This window comes from Desmodus rotundus, chromosome 4 (genome assembly GCF_022682495.2).
Source record: "Desmodus rotundus isolate HL8 chromosome 4, HLdesRot8A.1, whole genome shotgun sequence".
NCBI lineage: Eukaryota > Metazoa > Chordata > Mammalia > Chiroptera > Phyllostomidae > Desmodus > Desmodus rotundus.
This window is the reverse complement of record NC_071390.1, coordinates 127604602-127626948: the sequence shown is the minus strand read 5'-3', so window position 1 is coordinate 127626948 and position 22347 is coordinate 127604602. Positions and strand designations below refer to the sequence as shown.

The following is a 22347-nucleotide window of genomic DNA, read 5'->3' as shown; positions in this document are numbered from 1 at the left end:
TAGCTGCCGACCTGCAGGGTGGCCGGGCATGGAGCACCGCTGCTGCCGTGTTAATTTGGCTATCGTCTTTCTGTGACTATAAATGAAGCTCTTTTCCTGGACCCAGCCACTTCACCTGTGTGTTTGAAGTACCTACCTATCTATCTATCTATGCAGGAACATGTATTCGCACAAATGTGATAACATCTCAGGTCACCTACAGTCTCTGATCTCACAGGAATACACTGTGTCATAAAATGTAACACAGCATGAATTATAAGATGCAACTTCATTTTATATACTGCCAACAATAAAGGTTGACAGTTAAACACTCAACAGTTTTTTTTCTTATGATTTTATTTTGAATGTATCAATAGGGTGTCCTTAACCAGACAAGTGACAACAGTATGTGTAGCCAGGACCATCCAGTGTAACCGATGACACCTGTACCATGACTATAACCTTTCTGACAATGATTGTGAGGCACCCTAAATCTAAGACATGTCCTTGTTTATGGATATTCTGGTATATTTATGGTTATTCTTAGAACAGACAAAATAAAGTATGGATGAAATAAAGTCATCAGTTGAGAGTGAAGTAGAGGATGAAGAATTTACTAGAAATCCAAAGAGGGAAGAGAAGTTATAAAATTGTTATATGAAAAAGAGAAAAATAGAGCTTGTACAAGAAATGTAGAATGAAAGGCAAGAATTGAGTCTACCTATGGAATCTGGGTTAATGAAATTAAATGATAATCCACTATATAATTACATAATTTTCTCCAGTACAATCAGGCTACTCCACATAGGCACCGGTTAGAAAGACATTTGGTTTTAACTCTACTCAGAGTGTTTTCCAAGATAATAAACTAGAAGAAAACTTCTGTCTCTGGGAAGAGAGAGTAGACATTTTCCCCCTATTTTTCCCACTAAGTACAATGAAATGCCGTGAACGTACATAAAACAAATATGAGATGATTCTGAATAGTGGGAAGAAGGCAGACCAGCTAAGGATATTGGGACTCAAGGAACAACAGAGTGGAGTTTTCCCTGGGTTTTCCTTTTGGTTTGTACATGTCAGACTTGAAGCCAAAGAAGCGGACAACCTGGAAATGTCAAGGGGTGCTCAAACTCTGCTCTCTCTAGCCAAAGAACCAGAAATGGAGAATAGTAAGGCAGCAAGCTTTTGAACAATAACCACCTACTCCAAACAAACACTGCACAAAAAACTGTGGCCCCATCTATACCCATGTCAGCAAAGGCTAGGAGAGTGGTCTACACTGCCACTCTCACAATTTTCTAGTAAGGTACCTCACTCCTCACCATGGAGGCATCAGAAAAAAACAAGCACAGCCGGCACTTTCATCACTGCCAGGCCGTCACAAGCCCTCCTCCCTCTAGTGTGAGTGAAGGCCGCTGCGGAACAGCACTGGGGCTAACCGAGTCCTCGCAGTCAGGGATGCATCAGTCCGGGACTGCTGAGGGCCAGGGCTCCCACCCCTACACAGAAATAACCATCACCCACTCACCTCTCGATACAAACAGAAGCTGAGTGGGAAATCCGGACTCTATGCCCACCTGGAAGCAGAAGATGAATTGGTACAATAAACTGTAGTACATCTGTATCATGGAATTCTACTCAGCAGCAAAAGAAACAAATTATTGATATATACAAATACATGGATAAATATCCAGGGTATGATGCTGAGTTTAATTTAAAAAATCCCAAAAGATTACAGACTGTGTGTTTCTATTTTTATAACATTCTTGAAATTACATGATTATAAAATGGGAGAACACATTAGTGGTTTCCGGAGGTTGAGGGGTTCTGGATGACAGAGAAGTGGATATGGTTATAAAAGTGCAATGTGAGGGACCTTTTTGGATGGAAATGGTCTGTATCTTGACTCAATCAAGGTCAATATCCTGGTCATAATATTGTGCTGTATAATCTTGCAAGATGTGACAAGAGAAGCTGTGTGAAGGGTATATAGTATCTTTTTGTGGAGAGTTCTCAAAACTGTATATGAATTTACAGTTATTCAAAAATTTTTTTTTAATTGGAGAGATAGTAAATTCATCAAGACTATTTACAAGGAAGCAATCATAATGAATAACATGAAAGCAAGACCAGACTATAGAATCTGTTGGGTATATGAATAATGAAAGAAGCAATAAGGTCACTGAATTAGAAATAGGGTTTTCATTTTTATAACTTTTAATTGAAAATAATTTGCAGACAGGATTTACCTTTCTACGGTATATGTCTATGGGCTTTGACAAACGTACACAGTCACACGACCACCATCATAATAAAGATATAGCTCAAGTCCATTAGGTCACAAAACTCTTCCAGGCACCACTTTGCAGTCAACCCCAACTCCAGCCGCTGGCAACCACTGATCTGTCTGCTGGCCCTATGTTTTCCCATTTGCAGGAATATCAGAGAAGTGGAATCATGTGGTAAGTAGCATTTTGAGTCTGGTTTCTTTCAAGTAGAGTAATGAATGGGAGATTCAAAATGAAATTATATAAATAAAATAATCCATGTTGTTGTATCAATAATTCATTCCTTTTTGTTGTTGAATAGTACTTCGCTGTGTGGATGTGCCACAGTTTCTTTTCACGTACTCAAGGTGAGGGACAGCTGGATATTTTCGCCTTGAGGAAATTACCAACAAAGTCACTATAACATTCCTGTAGTTTTTTGTCTAAATAAAGTTTTCATTCCACCTGATAAATACCTAGGTGAGATTGTAGGGCATAGTATAAGTGTGTCTGTAAGACACAGCCAAACTGTTTTCCTGAACGGTCGGGCCTCTTTGTGTTCTTAACCACAATATGTGAAAGTTTCATTTACTCTGCATCTTTAGTAGCACTTGGTATTATCTTCTTTTTAAAAAAAATTTGGTCATTAATAGGTATGTGGAGATATATCATTGTGACTTTAATTTACATTTTCCTAATAATAATGGTGGGGAGCATATTTCCAAATGTTTATTTGCTATATATATAGTTTCTTCAGTGAAGTGTTTGCTTAAGTCTTTTGCCAAGCATTGACTGAATTGTTTATTTTCTTAATATTGAGTTTTGAGGGACTTTTCTATATTTAGGATACAAGTTATTTATCACATGATTTACAAAAATATTCTCCCAGTTTTTGGGTTGCTTTTTTCATTCTGTCAACACTGGCTTTTGAAAAATAGAAGTTCTTAATTTTTATGAAGTCCAACCTATGAATTTTATATTTTCCTAACAAAGATCACAAATATGTCCTCCTAATTTCATCTAGCTACTTTACTATTTGAAGTTTTACATTTAGGTCTTGAACCCATTTTGAGTTAATTTTTATATCAGGTATGAGTACGGGCTGAGATTTGTTTTTTAGAAGGGGGCATATGGATATCCTACTGTTCCGTCACTCTTTGTTGGAAAAATTAAATTAGAAGTTTTAATACAGTTGAACTGCTGGAGTGTCTCGCTAAAGTAAATCAACTAGGTGGAAAAGAATGTTTCCTGAAATAAAGCTTTCAAGATGGTTCAGTAAAAGTAAAACATAAACATGATGTGGTACACGTAGGCAAATATCACTTCAGGAAAAGCCGTCAAGAAACCGAAAAGCCAAAGTGAGCCCCCTTCATTGTGTTAAAGGCAACAAGAAAAAAATTGACAGAGCGGGAACTATGTGCTGAAGATATCACTGAATAGGTGAGGGATAATGCATGGTTACACTATGTCATGAGCTTCAAAAAATCTAGGGCCTTTATTTTTTATTGAATTTATTGGAGTGATATTGGTTAATAATATTATACAGGTTTCAGGTGTACAATTCCATAATACATCATCGTATACTGTATTGTATATTCACTACCCCAAGTCCTGTCTTCTTCTATTACCATTTATCTTCTACCTTCCCCTGCCTGCCTTTCCCTCCGATAATCAAAACACTATTCTGTGTCTATGAGGATTTTATTTTTGCTAGGGATTTTAAAAGAGAACAGAAGATTCCCCAAATTAACCTATAAGTTTATTGCAATTTCTATCAAAATCAACTAGTTTATTTTTTGTGGACATAGATAAGTGTACTCTATAATTTATATGGAAGGCATAGGACCTAGAATAGCTAGAACGACTTTGAAAAAGAAAAATAATGCGGAAGGAATCCCCCTACCTCATGCTGTCTTTCTAAACAGCTATCTTTGAAAGTCAGTGTGGGAGTGGTGAAGAGGTAGACACAGGGGTCAATGCAACACTACAGAGAACCAGAAAAGACCCACCCAAGGTGATTCTGACAAAGGTGCAAAAACAATTCAATGGAATTATACTGAGTTGAAAAAGATCAATCTCAATTTTCTATACAATATAATTCCATTATACAACATTCTTGAAAAGATGAAATTGTAGAGATGGTGACTAGATCACTGGTAGCCAGGATTTAGGGAGGCTGGAAGGTAGGAAGTGGATGTTGCTATAGAAATACATAACACAAGGAATCTTCATGATGGAACCATTCTGTACCCTGACTGTGGAGGTTGCCAAATAAATCTGCACATGCTATCAAGTTGCACAGAACTAACACACCGCAGGTAAAACTGGTGAATTGAATAAGGCCAGTGGACTGGACCAGTGTCGCAGTCCTGGCAGTGTAACTGTACCATAGTTATGCAAAACGTTACCATTGGGGGAAACCAGGTAAAGGGTACTCGAAATCTCTCTCTATTGCATCTTACAACTGCATGTGAATCTAGTTCTCTCAAAATAAAATGTTTTTAAAAAGAGGATGGAAGAAAATCATGTAAGCTTTCAAATACTACTATGTAGATGTTGCTTTTGAAAATTTTAGTGGTATTATGCATGCAAATCCTCACTCGAAAATAAAAAATATGGCCGGTTAGTCAGTATAATCAACTTTTATTACAAATAAGCAGCAGAAATTAAGAAACAAGAACATGATTTTTCAGATTATGTTTAATAATGGATAATACAGCCAAATCCTGAAGAACTGCACAAAACCCCAGCATAATAAATTATGCCTAATAACCCACACCATCTCTAACGGAAAAAAAAGCTGTAAGTGATAACATCAGTTATAGATTATAAGAGATCAGACACCATTCTCTTCCTGCGGTGTGTGTACTTTTTAAGGTAAGAATAGTTCTATCAAAGAAACGAGACGTCACCTCCATACCACCCCCACGGCACATACGCACCACATAAACGACCTTTAAAATCTCTACATGGAGGTCGAAAACTGAAACCAATTTACACTCACTTAAACTGACTAAACTATCTTTGAGGCAAATCTAGCTTTTGTAAGAAAATGTCAGTTAATCTTGGCTCCCTAAGAGCTAAAATGCGTGGAAGCACGGCCCTAGCAAAATAGTGGAATCAAGGGAAAACGAAAGCCCCGTGGAAAGTCTGACATAAAAATCAGGACACTTCTGTGCTGAGAGAGATCTGATGGTGGCTGATGGAGCTTCCACAGAGCGCGAGCTCCCTGAAGTGAGGGTTTCGAGTGGGTGCCTGTCCAGATCGGTAGCACTTCAGTGTCGGTGTTGAACACGGTCAACGTGAACAGGGACGCAGTCACTGATCAAAATCCTTTTAAAAGAATTTCATCTATCCCAGGGCTAAAATCATGGATGGCATGTAAGTTTTGCATTCCTCTCATGGAGGGTGCTATAGAAAGAGAATATCTACATTGTGCCACTCTGTTCTAGGCTCTCAGGATGCAGCAGTAACCAATCAGAAAAGACCCTGCCTTTTCTCAGAGGTGGGGAGAGATAGTAAGTAAATGCAGAATAGGAAAGGTGAAATATGAAGTGTGGGGGTGGGGGGGAGCAGGAATTGCTGGGCTGGTGGTCGTTACAGGCAGGGTGACCAGGGAAGCTGAGAAGCCGATATTTGAGTAGAGTGCTGGAGGCAGGGCCATGGTGAACCTTCTGGAGATCGGGTAGGGTGACCACAAGACCAGGTGTGCCTGGGACGGTCCCAGGATCCTGGCGCTGCCTTGGTCTAGTTATGCCAGCGCTCCCTTTTGCCCTCCAGCACAAACTGCCTGGCCCATCTCTGTCTGGGGAAGACTCCTTCCAGCAGAAGGAAATGAGACTGTGAATGGTGGTGTAGTATGTTCCGTGAGCAGCGAACAGACCACGTCAGCTGCAGTACAGTGCCTTAAAGGAAAACATATCTTCCTGGATCAATTTTTGTTATTTATAATAGGATAAGATACTTTTTCAGCCAAATTCAGTACTTATAGTAACACGTGGTCAGGAGTTTCTTTAAAAACATTCATATTGGTGATATAATATAAATACGTACACAAAGAACCTATTTCTCTTATCTATTTAATAATTGTTTGTTATTCCTTAATTCCTTTTTCTCCTTCTAGAATTTATACTATTTGCATGTTAGGTATCTTTCATTATTTCCATTTCATTCTGCTTTGTCTCTCTAATGTCTTTTTCCCCCCAGAGAACTATTCCTTTAACGCGATTGGAGAACTGAATGAGCGCCTTGGAAGCAGATCCCTCCCCTGTTGCCCCCAGATGACACCACAGCTCTGTTCTTTACCTTGACTGTCATCATCCGAGAGATTGTGTGCAGAGGACGCAGTTAAACTACACCCAATTCCTGAGATAAATGTTGTTTTAAGCAACTAAGTTTGGGATCAAGTTGTCCCAAGTTGTCCATCAAGTTGGTGGTGATTAGATGACTAATACACCACCACGACTGCCGTTTGTTACCTCCCGCACCTTCTGGCCCAGAGCACCCGCGCTCCTGGCAGAGGGTTTCCCCGTTGTGACTCCCGCAGTCGCTCTCCACGCCTCCGTGGATGTGATTCCTGTGCACTGCTGCCACACCCCTTTTTTCTGCCTCATACACTGAAAACGTAAATTGAGACCCAGTCATTTATTTCTCCTCTGGTACTCAGTCTCTGACCTTGGAGGCAGGTTTTATTGCTTATGTCTTATATATACTTTTATTCTGCATTTCACACAGACTAGTAGTCACTTCTTTTGTAGCCACAGCACTTGGTAGAGTGACTAACACATTATAGCTGAAAAACTGAATTTTCCTGATCTAATTTGAACTTCCTCTTCTCAAAATGTTTTCCATGTCCTATTCACCACCCCCTGGAGGACTTCACTAGACCCTGTATTAAAGTGTGGTCACTGAGAAGTAACCGCTCTTGTCTTTTTTAAGCAATACGGCAGGGTGTTCTAATTTCTATTTATGCCGGCTAATGTTTTGTTTTGAAAACTTGCCTGTTGAACGCTTGAAGCTGTACTGCTTTCCACATGTAACATTTGTCTCTTACTTATCCTCAGAGTATCTGCACACCCCAAAAATACATGACAAGGTTGATTCTTCTTTAGTTGTTTCAAAGCAATTTTTTAGAGGCTGACTCTCCTGCTGCATAGCAGTATTCAAGAGAAACCATTCTTTACTTCAAATTGCCTTGTTTATTTCAACATGGACAGCAAGTAAGTGTAGAACATAAAATATAAAGAATGAGCAAATTCCTCTGGCTTGTGTGTGCTGTCTACAGACTCCTGGAAGACTAAGAAATACAACATGCTTTTGGTTATGAAAGCAAATACCCTGAATTTTCCTTCAGTTATTATGTTCTTAAAAGCTTTGCACTGTCTGTTTAGAAAATGGATCAGACATACAAATGCTGCTTTTCTGACTTGGCTAGCCAAAAATGCTTTTTGAATTTAAGTATAGTTACTGCTCAGTTTTTTAATCCTTTTGTGATTGTATATACTTCTCTACTGCTTACAAGTGCTGTGTAACAAACAACTTTACGACCATAGGGGCCTACGATAATGTTTTTCACTCTCCAAAGGCGATTGGAAATTCTGCTAATCTGAAGTGGGCATGGTCAGCTAGGGTGATTTTGCTAATCTGGGCTTTCTCACATGTCTGAGGCTTCTGTTAGGACAAGTGGACTGAGTCAGCTCTGTTTCATGTGTCTCTACAAGTCCCATCCTCTAGAAGGGATCTGGGGCATGTTCTTGAGATGAAGGCAGAGGGGGAAGAGAGCATCAAAGTCACAAGGCCTCGAGTCCTGAAATATCATCACTTCCCATTGACAAAAGAAAAAGTCAGAAGCACAGCCTAGATGTGAGAGATAGGGGAAGTACATCTCCATCTCTTCATGGGAGAATCTACAGTGTCATATAAAAAGGGGTAAGTAGGGAGGGATGAAAAACTGCAACCATTTTTTGTAGGCAATCTATTACAGCATATCTAGTTTTGAAGGGATTTAAAACATTAAGTATTTAGAAACCAAGCTTGTGTAATGTTTAATTAATTACACTGTAATCAATGTCCCTCGAGAAACATGCTAGTGAAATTTATTTTATGACTAGTTTATGTTCTATTACTTTATAGGTAGGGAACAAACCTTTAGAGGTATTTTAATTAGTTAAAGATCCCTAAGATGAACATTTAAAAAAAGCACAGTTTTGATCCTACCTAGAATAGAAAAAGAAGTATGAAAACATTAAAAAATTTCCATTGACCTTCATAAAAAAGTAAAAAATAATGACTTAACTATGTTCCCCTGAGCCTTCAAATGGTAGTGCCTCTCTTACCTAAAAGCAATGTTAATCAGACCTAAACTAGCTGCCAGAATATGTAGCCTTCAACATAAAGTATGCCTGAAGAAGTTAATTATTATGAGTCACATGGAAAGTAACACCCAAATTAAAAAATAATAATGAATAAAGAAAAAAGAAAAAAAAATTCAGGTACCAAATGGTTCCAAACACATTATATAATGCTTACTTACTTTGTTTGGGTTTTTGAAAAACTATATTCTACATTTACAGATTTTAATAATGATTCCTTAATGCATTGGGCCTTACTATATGCCAGGCATTGTTACTGTCATACATAGCCCGCGTGCATTAACTCTCAACATGTCTTCACTGTGGGGAGATTGCGTGTATGTCACAGCTGGAGCGGCTGAGGTGCAGACAAGTTAGGTGGCTCGTCAAAGGTCACCCAACCAGCAGGTAGGGGGCCCAGGTCTGAACCCAGGTAGTCTGGTTCATGCTCTTAATCACTATGCCAGATTGCCTGGTGGTAGGTAGGTACCATTCTCACCCTCTGCTGCACTCTCCCTGTATCACAGGAAACACCCTGTGCTCTAGGTTAGACCCAGCAGTGAAGGCAGTTACAGGACAGCTGGAAGTGGAGGAGGCAGAAGCTGTGTTTTGCTCCTCCAGCAGTGACAGCTACACGGGCCTTGGCAGGTGCAGCGTCTTCCACCAAGCACCTCCAGGTACTCTCTAAACCGTGGGTTTCAGTGCTGCAGCCAAACAGGGTCATTGGTTCCACATCTTTCTGATTTTCTAACTCCTGGTAGAGAACTTTAGATCCAGCAGCATCTTTCCCTGATCACTGATCCTTCGGTACATCCGATGCTTTTAGGAGCAAAAGCCCTTGAATTAACTGCCTTCTTGAATTAAAGGAATTAAATATCTCTTCTGATATAAAACAGAACTCTTATTTACATCATGTTGTATACCTAAATGTTAAGAGGAAATAGAAGAAGCCCAGAAATGGCAATGGGGATTGGTTATTTTATTTAGTTTGAATAAAAGCTCGGATGACTTCACCACAAATGGAGAATGGAACACTTGTAAGCCATCGCATGCAGGGGGAAAAAGTTAAATTAGCACAGGTGTTTGAATGGAATGACCTGCCTGCTGCAGGTGAGGTTTAATACGGCCACCCGGCTGCGGGGCTAGGGCTTTATGGTGGGAGAGGCGATTACGAGAACTCAGGTACGTTGGCTCTGACCTTATTGGAAAAAATACCTCCAAATAATGACAAACTCAGGGTTTTAAATTCTCATTTCAAGATTTCAACAGAGAAGAAAAAAGCTGCTATTTCATGTATTTTTTCTGAATTCAATATATTAGTTTGAGCAGCTAGAAAAAACCTGTTTTGTTGGTTATAATAAACTCAGTGTCAGCTGATATTAAACAAAGTTACATTCTTTAACACTTCTGTTATAATATTAAGGAAGGCATCTACCTCTTTGCTGTACCCTAGGAAGGCCCAGAGAACTTGCCCTTTGCCAAATAATTGAGAATACATTGATCAGGAAAGTGCTAGCATCCTTGTAAAAGTCCATAGCATGGTATTCTCAGAAAGGAGGGGATGGCATGATGACTGGAAATACTGCTACTGAACTGGCTTCCTGACAATTACATCCCCACCCCTCCATGGCCAGTTATAACACTGAAAGAAATCTGTGGCAAGCTCACCTGCCCAGGCATTTGTACTCATTAAAATGAGGCCTACACAAATACAGGAATGCCTTGAGCTAAGATGTTAAGTTGGATGTAACATCCCTGGGTGATAGAAACTCTTCAGCTTCATTATGACCTTACGAGACCCACACTGTGTGTGTGGTCCATCGATGACCGAAACACCGCTGTACTGCGCATGACTACGCAACATCACACTACAGTTAATATTACAGCATGGTGCACTTCAGAATTTGTTGAGATAATAGGTGTCACGTTAAATGTTTTTGCCACAAAACAAAAGCAGAATAACACAGTGGGGACTTTGGCAGGTATTGAATAGGTCTGGTACCTTGAGTGTGATGATGGTGTCATGGGTGTTCACATAGGTCCAAACTCATCAGACTGTGCACACTGAGTATGTATATTTATTCATACAGCACTTATGTATTTTGCTGTGTATAATGGGCACTTTTTGCCCATATTTTTGAGGGAAAAAATAAGGATGCACAATATACATGGGTATAATGATTCCATACTTTGGGTTTAATAACTGGCATAATAATCCTGTGTATAACGTGCACAAAAGTGTGGGCGCACATTATACATAGCAAAATGCAGTGTATGTATAAACCAATAAAGCTTTTAAAAAATAGACAATGTCTTAAAGTGGGGGAAAAGGACGTCTTAGAGAATGACAGGCCTTGTTGTCAATTTAAATCAGGTATTGAGTCCACTTACTCTGCTATTCCAGAAGTACTGCTTTTGCAGAAGTAAACAGCAGAGCCCCTGAAACCTGGCATGCAGCTCTGTCGGAAAGACATCTTTCTCCATGTGGACGCTCACAGCCTACAAGACCTAGTTTGCTTTCACTCTACAGAGACAGGAGTATATCTGCATTCCTCTACCTCCGGGCCATGTCAAACCATGCTGACTCTCCAGCTCAGTTTCATGATCTGTCCTGCAGGGACCCTGCTCACATCCCTGTCACTGGTCTACTAAAATGGTGAAATTGTATTAATTGGATCTGGTGAGTAGAAAATAGTTACCACAGTCGATACCTTGATAAGACAAATGAGTCTTTTTTGTATATACATAATGAGTAGAAGATAAGCCGCACAAAACTTCAGGCATCTGCCACCTTAATGAAGTTCCCAGGGAGCCATGGTCTAAGGCATGGATAGTTATTCCCTGCAGAGGGAGAGACCGATGCTGTACCTTGTATCTCTCAACAACTAAGAAGCACAGCACTTGATGGGCTTTTGGCTGCCATAAACAATATCTACTAACCAGTTACTGATGTGTTTGCTAAATCACCCCCAAAGTTCCTAAATCATCGTGGAACCCAGAGCAAGAGAATGTTTGCAGCAGATTCAGGCTGTGGTGTGAACTGCTCTGCCACTTCGGCCTTAAGAATACAGGATCCAATTTTGCTTAAAAGATTGTGACAGGCTGGTAATGAATAGAAATTTGGACAACCCTAGGGTAAGAAAACTGGAGCCAACCCCAAGGGCTTTAAGAGAAAATCTATAGTCTCTTACAAAAATGGAAAATTTCCATTTCACAAAAATTTCTAACTTGCTACTGTGCTTAGGCTGAAAAAAATATACACACACATATATATGTGTGTATGTGTATGTATATGTATATATATGTGTGTGTGTACATATGTATGGATATATATATACACACACAAGGGGGGACCCAGAAAAAAAAAACAGAATTATTTTCTCGAGGGCAGGTCCCCTTACTACAGGCTTCCCCTAGTAGGTGAGTGTTCTAGGAACCCATCTGTATCAGTGTACCAACTGGCGTTGTTGTGAGAGGCTGCATTTGGCTTCAGTGAATTTTTTTTGAAGACTCTTTCAACACATTTGCCCATTTCATGGTGGGTGATTTACTAGCACACCTGCCTACACTGAGCTGAGTGTTCGGCAGTTTTTGACCAAAAACGTCATGACCCCCATGCCCCACCCTTTTAAACAAATGGATTAGCTTTGTGACAGCACACATTTAAATTGACTTTACAACTCTCCTACCTAGTGCTCTAGAATGCAGGAGGGTTACAGCAACAAATGGAGAAAAACAGATGTTGAGTTTCTAACAGTGTAACATGTCTCTGGTTCAGGACCTTAGTGCCTTGTAATACAGGCAAGACCTATGTCATCACATATTGCCAACACCTTATTAGGTCTCTTAGTCTTATCCAATATAAGTTTCGCTTTCCTTCTCCAAAAGTTTCATATGACACTTCCCCTAATTTAATCTGACAACTGCATCTTATCAAAAAAATACCTATGGAAATACCTATGTTATGGTAGAATGAGCAGCCAGAGGGGAAATAAAGGCAGGGCCCTCACCATCGCAGTCTACTAAAGAACTTAACACTGGAGGCTAGAAGCAGAGGCGCCTGTTGACCCAGTCATCCTGAGCCTGGTGGGATACGGTTGCCAGGGATTCCGAACACAAGGTAGCATAAGTGGGGAGCCCTTGAAAGTCTTTGTGCATCATCTCCACTAGCTGGGAAAAGAAAAACTTCAAGACTGTGTATCCCAAGGCCTGGAAGGGAGAAACATGGGAGTCTATGGGGCCCAAAGAAAAAGCTCATAAAACAACTTTGGTAAACTGCCTGCCTCCCACCACGTATGCAAAATGAACAAGCAGAGGCTGAAGCAAGCAAGATAAGGATTCAGGCTAACTGACCCCATACATACCCGCATTCAGGTAGTCATGTCTCTTGGGGGAAGAAGCCGGCACCACCTTTACCTGTCAATCAATATGTGACTCCCTCACCCCGTCCCACCCACTAGATAAGTCCTCAGACCAAAGGACTCACTCTCTTGGCCCTCTTGTGGCTCTTTTTGCCACACTGGGCAACATTGTCTGCACATAGTATCACACGCCCATCACCACAAGCAAAGTCTTTCTGTTGCCATTCAGAGCTCTTTTAAATCGATTCTCGTATAACTTGACTTATGTTCACGAGATTTTCACTAATCTAATAATTAATAATCTAATTGTTTCTTCTGCAACTACTGTATTCACACTCGGTCAGCCTTTACTAGTGACACTTTTCTTTTATATTACTGTTAACAGTTAGGTTTCTCTTCTATGCATATAAAAATGTCTTCTACAGATGGTCAAAGAAACCTCACCATGGTAAGTAATTTTCCAGCTAAGGAGGTGATAATATGAGAAACTAAAATTATATGTCAATAAAAATAATTATTTTCATTGAAAATGAACCAAAAATGTAAAAGACATTTTCCCCCAACTGCTTGGCATTCAATTTACATTTCGACAAATCCCACTAAGGAATGTTTGACTCTAATTTATTCTAAACTGAGGTAAATCTATTTGACCTGAAAGGGTAGCCTTTTGTCTCTGTCAAGCTTAAAATCTACAATATCTAATACTTGATATTTTGAATTGTTGGTATAAATATGAACTTAATACCTAAGAGAACATTTGCTTGTGGAGCACAGCTTTGTAAGGTGAATCTCTTATTTACCAAATCCTATCATGTCCATGACTACAATTGCAATAGATTTAAAAAATTCTCCCACTAAAAGTTTCCCAGCTGTTTAAAATAAAACACTACATTCTGCAAATCCATGACAGTCTGTTTTCTACAACTTTAGCTAAACATCACTTCCTAGGCCCCTTTAGCTATTTTTACTAAAATAACCACCCTCAAAAAAATTGTATTGCACTATACCTTGACAAGCTAAATTAAGTCTATTCTTGCTGAATGAATCGGAACATGTGTATTCTTTATCAGGACAAGTTGTAAACTCCTCTCTAGGTCTAACAAACAGCAATCAAAAAACCATGCAGCTTTGAAACAGTGCTGTAAGATTCTATTTAATAAATGTACTTTGGCTCCTCTTTCCAAATGCATAATTTTAAGAGGACATGCTCGAAGTTCAAATGGTTTTATTTTTGGAGTTTTATCCTTGTTTCTCATTTGCCTAGGAAACAATTCCAATTATGCTGTTCAATAGAGCACTAAAAGCAAGGTTAAAGGGTAGGTTTTTAAATTACCCCAACATAGTCAATGAGTACTTTCAATTTTAATAACATGGTCCACAGAGAACAGGGCAGATGACCTAGCAGAACTACCTATAATGGTTTACTCAAAGTTTTCAGGGAAATGAGAACTTTCTCCCTTTTCTGTATTGGAAAGTGTATTGTCTTGACTTTTATGTATTTCTTCCTTTACAAGGTCTTTAAAAGCTGTGAACTATGGTGAATAGCAGTAATCCAAAGCAGCAAACAGAAAGTCGGAGGAAAAGAAAATTGACTCCTCATCTTGGCTGTTCCTAAGCTATATTGACTTAATATTTGCACATTTTAGTTTGATAATCTATAAATGTAGGAAGAAAAAGAAAAATTAATGTTCGTTCTAGCTCTAAACCTTCATAATAATGTCAATAGAACTCATGGTTATTGGTTGCTGGTGGAAAAATATTGGAAAAAGAGATTATGAAAGATACTAATTTTTTCATATTTTGGCTACATCAGTAAAGTATTGTAATGAAAGTCTCACTACTCATATCTCTTGGCACCAAACACTTCATTTAAAACATATCTTGCTCATACTAGAGGCTATCTTCCTGCCATTGTAACTAAATCTAGATATTTTTCTTTTACCTATTCTTAAGAAATATGCTTATTTCTCCAACAGGTACTTGTTTAATTTGCTCACATGAGATCTACAATTTTGCTCAAATATAGACATAAATATAATGCCAAAACCTGACAGTACTAATAGGAATAGGAACAGATTATGAATGTCATTGGTATAGATTCAGAGAATTTATTTATTTCTATATTTTTAATTTTTTAAATTAAATTGATCAGGGTGACGTTGGTTAATAAGATAGTATAGGTTTCAAGTGCACATTTCATGACCTGTACACATTGCACTGTGTGCCCACCACCCAAAGTCAAGTCATCCTCCATCACCATGTATTTAGCAGATTTATAGAATTTAGAAGTAGAATTTTTAAAAGTATTAAATAAAATACAGAATTCCACTAAAAGAATCTTCTTGAAACTTCTAACAATTATGCTTCTAGATAAACCTCAGATTAAATAAGACATAAAAAAGGGATCAAAAAGGACTTATTCTAGAAATGCAAGGGTAATTAAACATCAGAAAATCTATCACCATAATCTATTAATTCAACAAATTAAAAAATAGAAATTATGCCTAAAACTATTATAACATTGTATGTCAACTCTAAAATAAATAAATAAACTGTATGATTATACTCATACATAAAAAACCTTGGCATTATTTATAAAAATACATACCAAAGAAGTAGAAGAAAAATAAATACTAAAAAAGACTACCCCAAACCAAACTTAAACTATTGTAATCTACAACGCTCTAATAACCCTTTCTCTCATTTTTTTTGGTTCTAATTTTATTTTATTTATGTATTTATTTATTTATTTATAATTTTTATTGTTATTCAATTACAGTTGTCTGCATTTTCCCCCCATCCCTCCACCCCACCCCAGCCAAACCCATCTCCTCCCCCAGCCTCCACCCTCCCCCTTGATTTTGTCCATGTGTCCTTTTTCCTGTAAACCCCTCTCCCCACTATCCCCTCCCCACTCCCCCCTGGCTATTGTTAGATTGTTCTTAACTTCAATGTCTCTGTAATAACCCTTTCTTTTAACCAAACATTTGATAGTCATGCATGATAGCATTGTTATTGTTGATCATTGTTCAGTTTGTCTTATGAATTATAATGAGTGGAAATGACAAAAGTATTGTCTATTTGGCAGGAATGTTGAAGAGAAAAATCCATCTTCTTATTGCTGATAACCTGATTTTATTCCAAGAAAATCAATACACTCTAGTAAATAGATACTATAATTTCACAGAAATTGGTTAACTGGTGGCTCAGAGATGTTTAAGGCTATGCATACTGTGGAACCTTCAACGTTCTGCTTCTGTAGGAGAACATAAACAGAAGTTACTAAAACCTGAATCAAAATAGGAAAAAAAGCCAGCTCAGGACAGGGGTAATTGGGGAAGCTCAGGAGAGCCTGTAGGGCTGCTAGTTCTGGAAGAAGCATAAGCTGCACTCTAGGTCAAAAATCACGTAAGGCAGCTTTTCCAGCCAAATTAAGTAGGGACAAAGGGAACTCCTCAAAGAGGCAGGATTCTAGCCAAAACTTTCAAGCCTGAAGTAGCCTTCTGATGGAAATATCATTTGTCCTTGTCCTCCCCAAGGACAAAACAAACCTTGCAAACCTGTTGAGAACAGGGAATTCCAGAGAGAAAACCAGGAGACTGTGAGTCAGGGCAAATGGAAATGCAAGGCTATGAATTCAGCAGTGTCATACCCCCTGCTGACAAGAAGGATTGGAAGCCCTGTTCCTGGAGAGCCCACATTTCCTTTAGTACCAATGCGCCAAGTAAAGGAACAGGAGGTAAAATAGAAAGAAAAATGTATAAAGTTTAAAAAGGTACTTTGTATTTAAAGACTTTAAATGAGATTCCTAATAACAAGAGAAATCCTAGGTACTCAGTGACACCTCTTTAACTGTCTACAATTTTCAAGAGGAAAGGGATGTTTGACATGACATTCTCTCAAGAGATATTTGTCCTCTTGTTGTTTCTTTAAATACCCCCTTTCCCAGACAAAACTTAAGTTTCTCTTTTTTTTTTTCTGAATGCAAGCAGCAATGTGGGTTGGGAGCAACTTTTTACTATGAGAATCATGAGGATTATTTTCGCTCAGAACCATGAAAATGCATTTACGCAGACCTTGCTATGGATCACTGTGTGCAGTGTTGGGGTGGACTCAGGTGTGGGCACTTGGAAACGCGTCACAAGTGACTTCACATGCTTGCTACTTCTGCTTATAAAAACCTTTGTCAAGCCTATAATAGTGACTTTTCCCTAAGTATGCAGCTTTTGCTTGAAAAGGGTTGGTGTGTGCAGAAGTCAGTACCTTGACTGCTATTACTATCTCCCGGGGGCCCGCAGTACAGAATTTAAGCATGTGGACTTCAAGTCTACATGAGTTCATTATCCTGATTCCTCAGCCTAGTAAATATGTTTACTTGGGGTAAATTATTTCCAAGCCTCAGTTTCCTTATCAACAAAACAGAGACTGTGGTTATTCTCAGTATCTAAACTCATGAGGATTAAATGAGATAATGTACATGAAGTTACATCTCACTAAAGCCTAGCTATTAACTATCTCACTTGGCCTTGGGGAACTGTTGTTTTCTAAATGTGGTGGGAATGCAACGCAGAGCTATAATATTCCAATGTGTTTGGTAGACCCTCGGGAGTTTTGAAAATGTAAGTTAACTGAGATTTCTGCGAAGAACTAGAAAAAAGTGCATTGATCCTAGTAGAAGATGCTGTAGTCTGCAAGGGACACAGCGCAAGCACACGAATGGAACTCTTTCCACAGCCTCAAAAAGAAAGTAAGAAATATGCTTCGGTAATATTTAGGAATGTTAGCTTTTCAGTGGCAACAAAGGCAAGGGAGAGCCAATTTCTTGGCATTTCTGGGTGAGTTGGTTTGTGGTGTTTTCTCTCTTGTCCTTAAATTACTGGGTTGCTGTGATTTGGGTTGTGCTGCTCTCCTTATATAGTGTGTCTGGTGTCTTCAGCTGTTTCAGAGGTGGACCTAGTTTGACAAGGAAACTGGAAGACGGCATGTCTTCTCAGTCCTGTGTGGCATTGAGATCAATTTAACTTTGATGCTCTCCTGACTCATTTTGACTTTTATGGGCGGGGGTGGGGAGAGTAGGAGAGATATCAACGAGGCATTCGAAACACGTGTGCGGCTCTGACCCTCCCTTCTCCCGCTCCCTGTTGCACTCGTTAAGAGCTATACTGGTCATGGCCACCTGAACATGCAGGGGGTCGGGGACTTCTCTGCACTTTGTTCATTTCTCCCGGCCAGAGCCAGAGCACCTTTAGATGGGTGCCTTAGCAAACATCACTGTGCATCCTCTATGTGCCAGATGCTGCAGCCAGCACACACTCCTTCAAAGAGCCCCTTTTACACAGAAGACACTGATGTCAGAATTCCTGTGCCTTGCCTAGGGCAGCTGCTTTCAAGTGGCAAAACAAGGATTTCTAAGCCTTCACACACCCTGGACCTCTTGCCCTTTTACCATAGAAACAGGGAAACCAGAGTAGTGAAAAGATTTTAGAAAGCATATTCTACTCATCCTTTTATTTCTGAGAAATCTTAGACTCCAGGAAGTTAAATGATTTGCCTCAGGCACAGAGTCAGTGAGAAGCTGACTGGGAATAGAATCTGATCTCTTCACTTTTAGAAGAGATGTCTCAAAACCTTGTGAGGCACGGATGGGCCCTGAGACCCATTGGAAAGAGCTGTCTGTTGTGGCGACCGACCACTGTAATTCACTTGTGGGGGAGCTTTATTTACATCTGCCTGAGATAGGATACACTGAAGGGCTCTCGGGACCCTTCATGTTCAGATTCCAGGCAGTTGGGAAATTCATTTAAGAGCTTGTTTATCCCACAGAGCTAGAAATTAAAACTAAAGGGAAACAGAAAGAAAAGGAAATCCAGCTACCAACATCAGGCTAATATCAAGCATAAAATTCATGTGCTCAAGAGAATAATTTGGTGAGATTATTAAGACTGTATAGATACATTTTTTAAATATGGTTTTATATTTTTTATCTCTCTTTTAATACATATGACAGTTTTAAAGTTCTCACCTCAAATCAAGTCCCTCTCTTCACAATATGGAGGGTGCTATTTTATAAAATTATATTTTAATTTTTTGATTTAATCTTTATTGTATGTTTTTTTCCCATTTGAAGCCTTGGGGAACAAAGTTCTACTTATTGAGCATCCCTATTACAGCTGGAAATCTATTTTACTGCAATACAGTGAAATCATTCATGAATATTTATCAGAGGCATTTGCACGGAATTCTCATCAAAAGCATTTACAGAAAAGCCGGGAACAATAAAGAACTAATTTTCCAGGAGCAAATCATTCACTGGGTAATAGTGAATTTACACCTATGCATTCTACAGCCTTTGACATCTGTAAAAGAAAATATTGATGAACAGAGTGATTCGTAACATGAGCTCTGGGGTAAGAGTTACAAAAATCAAAACAAAATGTTAACATATACTCTTAAATACTTTGTAATGTATTCACAAAATGCTTAAGAATAAAAATACCAGGTAAAATAGATAAACAGATGATAGGTGAGGAAAAATATGTTTGAGATTCACACTCTCCGGAAAGTGCTTACAGACATCAATAAAAATGGCTGGTAGAAAAGACTTATTGGATTATATGGATCTGAGAAAAACTCATCCGTTAATACAAAGCATATGATAGTGATATAGCAGTAACGCATGAGTCATTATAAAGCAATAATGAAAGCACATCTAAGAGTATCACAATATCTACTAGCTACTGTTAACATGTGGCTTTAAAGATAGGAGAGTATATATTGTGAAAGAAGCTGTTTTCGTGAATGGTTACATTGTAGAAGGTTTTACCACAGGAAAGACTGATTGAAAACTGCACACACCTGCCACTCAATTTTGTGTTCATCACGATGGTTCTTTGAGCATTTCACAGCAATTATGCAAATTCAACCTTAACTTAAAACATCACCATTAAGACAACTTTACAAACTATTTTGGTTTAATTAGGATTCCTAATTAAAAACAATACATCAGCTTAGAAACCATGATCCACCACTTACTCATCCTCCTCTTCATTAGCTATCAGTCGAAAATGATTTGAATGTATAATTGAAAGAGGAATTTAGACACATGGCTAAAATAACTTTTTTACTTTAAGCAGAAAAATATCACAGCATCTTCGTGTTTTGTCATCTTATATTTAAGTTCTTTAAAGTAAATAAATTTCTAAAATATCTAGCTGGGGGGGGAATGAGAGGAGTAAGTTAATGAATCTTGTTTTTTCGTTTAGAGTTCTGTCTAAAACATACAGGTATACAGCACAGAGCAGGTAATTTTCCTGAACTCCAACGCCAGACTCTAACTTTGACCGAGGCCGGAGATGTTGGAAATTCCTGGAGGTTTGGCAGAAGAGAGGTGAAACGTAGCATTGTCTGGAAACCCTATCTCATCCGCAAAAAGGGCTAAAAACCCCTCTAGTGCCCTCACGCAGGGCTCTGTGGTGTCCCAGAACGGGGTAAGAAAAGCAGGTGAGCCTTTCTGGTAAGTGGAAACGCGCAAGATGCAGCCTCACGTACACAAACACACGCAAAGCTCGGAATGATCACGGATGAAGGGAACGGTCTGGAAAACCCTTGCTAGGATCAAGCATGCTTCACAAGGACATTCAACAAAGTTACGAAGCCGCACCGGAAAGGGTATTTGGGCAACTTTATGGTGAAGAAAGCGCCTCCTGGTCCCTCGCCGGGTCCCAGCTCCGCGAGCCTGGGAGCAGGCATCCATACTTGGTCCACAGAGCCCAGGCAGGGAAGACCCCCAAGAGCCGAGTTGTTTGGTGATTAAAGCCACACCCTCCTGGACTGTGAATCCACAAGGGGTGCTAGAGTAATTTAGGAAGGGCTTGGGGAAAGGTCGAAAGAGTAAAATCACAAAATCCATGGTAACAGTCCCCAGTCGTTAACAGGAATCATCCAAGCCAGAGGCAAGCGCTGGGGACCCCAGCCCAGGCAGACCTGCGCCCCTACCTGCACACCTTGTAACCACAGAGACCCTCGGAGGTCGGTAACCAGAAGCGCGCACGTCGGTCTTCAGCAACAGGTTCTACCCCACCCGGCTCAAGCCACTAGCCGGAGGCGTCTGCCGGAGGGCTGTGTGTTCGCTCTCCCAGGGCTCTGCCAGCAGCTCTCTCGTCCTAGTTCCCTTTCAGACCAAACGTCACTCCCCAGGGGGCACCAGCCAGCTGCTGAGATTCTGAAGAGGCTATTCACATCCTGATAAAGGGCATCCGATACCTTCCTGTGAAATTCAGAATCTCTGAGTGCTGCAAAGAAAAGAAGCATCACTATGACTAATCGCATCATTGGTTGCCTGGCTCCAGGCTTTGAGCGAATGATTTCGCCACACTGTGCCTCAGTTTCCTAGTATGTAAAACAGAGATAATGATACTAGCAGCTGCATAATCTGAGAATTAAATGAGTATTTAAGTGCAAGATGCCTGGAATGGTGCCTGGTACATACTAAGTATTTAATAAATGTGAACTACAGTTTTAAGATTCTTTGGGGGAATGAGGAATGAGAACTATAGGACTCCAAATACCCTCTCCAGGGCCTTCTCTGAAATGGACTGTGATCTGTGAGTCTTTGCAAATATATTTTGCTTGCACAAAAACCTCTCTGGAATTCTGGAAATGTAAATTCACATAATTAGAAGGGGGAAAGAATAGAACCAGGGGAAAATGCTCAGTGATTCTAACAAGAAAATCTGCTTAGCTGGAAGTTGCTAATAGAGAGATCATGCCTGAAATTGAATGTATTAACTTTGAGGTTTAATACAATTACTGAGAAAGGGATCATTAAAGGTGATTTAAGATAGTAACATGGCTAGGATCAAGCACGGGTAAAACCTTTGAATATGTTATCAGGTCCAATCCTCACACAGTACATTAGGTTTGTCAAGCAATGGTGTATATTTTTTTTACAGTCTACGCTTGTCCAAGATTACAGAGGTAGGTTTTAAATGACAAAGCAGCATCTGGAACTGGAATTCAGTTCTCTCACTATTATGTTTCTCTGACCAAATCACTGGTAAGTGAGGGATACAGGAAAAAGCTGGTTGGAGATATCATTTACAGTAGTTTCCTTAGTCTTGGATTAAAGCTGTAGATTCAGATGTGTACATTTAAATTGGATTATGACTATGTTGGGGACCCAGAACGGACCTAGAAAGGGGAGTATCTCCCAACATTGTGCCAAGTTTAAGGTGGAGAAACCAGTCCCACTTCTCTGAAGTTTATCAGGATACACAAGGCATAGAAAGTCACAGGGGAAAAAAGACAAAGCCTGTAAACATATAACTAATAGGAGGCAGGGCTGAGAAAAATAAGTTAGTTTACAGAAAAGAAAGACATTCTGAATTTAAT

At 39.4% G+C, this 22347-nt stretch overlaps 1 protein-coding gene across 1 annotated transcript in view; it reads right to left on the bottom strand.

The window, feature by feature from the left end:
* Positions 1-21054, bottom strand: part of NPFFR2 (neuropeptide FF receptor 2) — a 48900-nt gene extending 27846 nt beyond the window's left edge. Inside the window, 1 exon segment of the mRNA XM_045187392.2 lies at positions 20953-21054. The gene's annotated coding sequence lies outside the window, so the exon portion shown is untranslated.
* Between the last annotated feature and the right edge of the window lie 1293 nt (positions 21055-22347).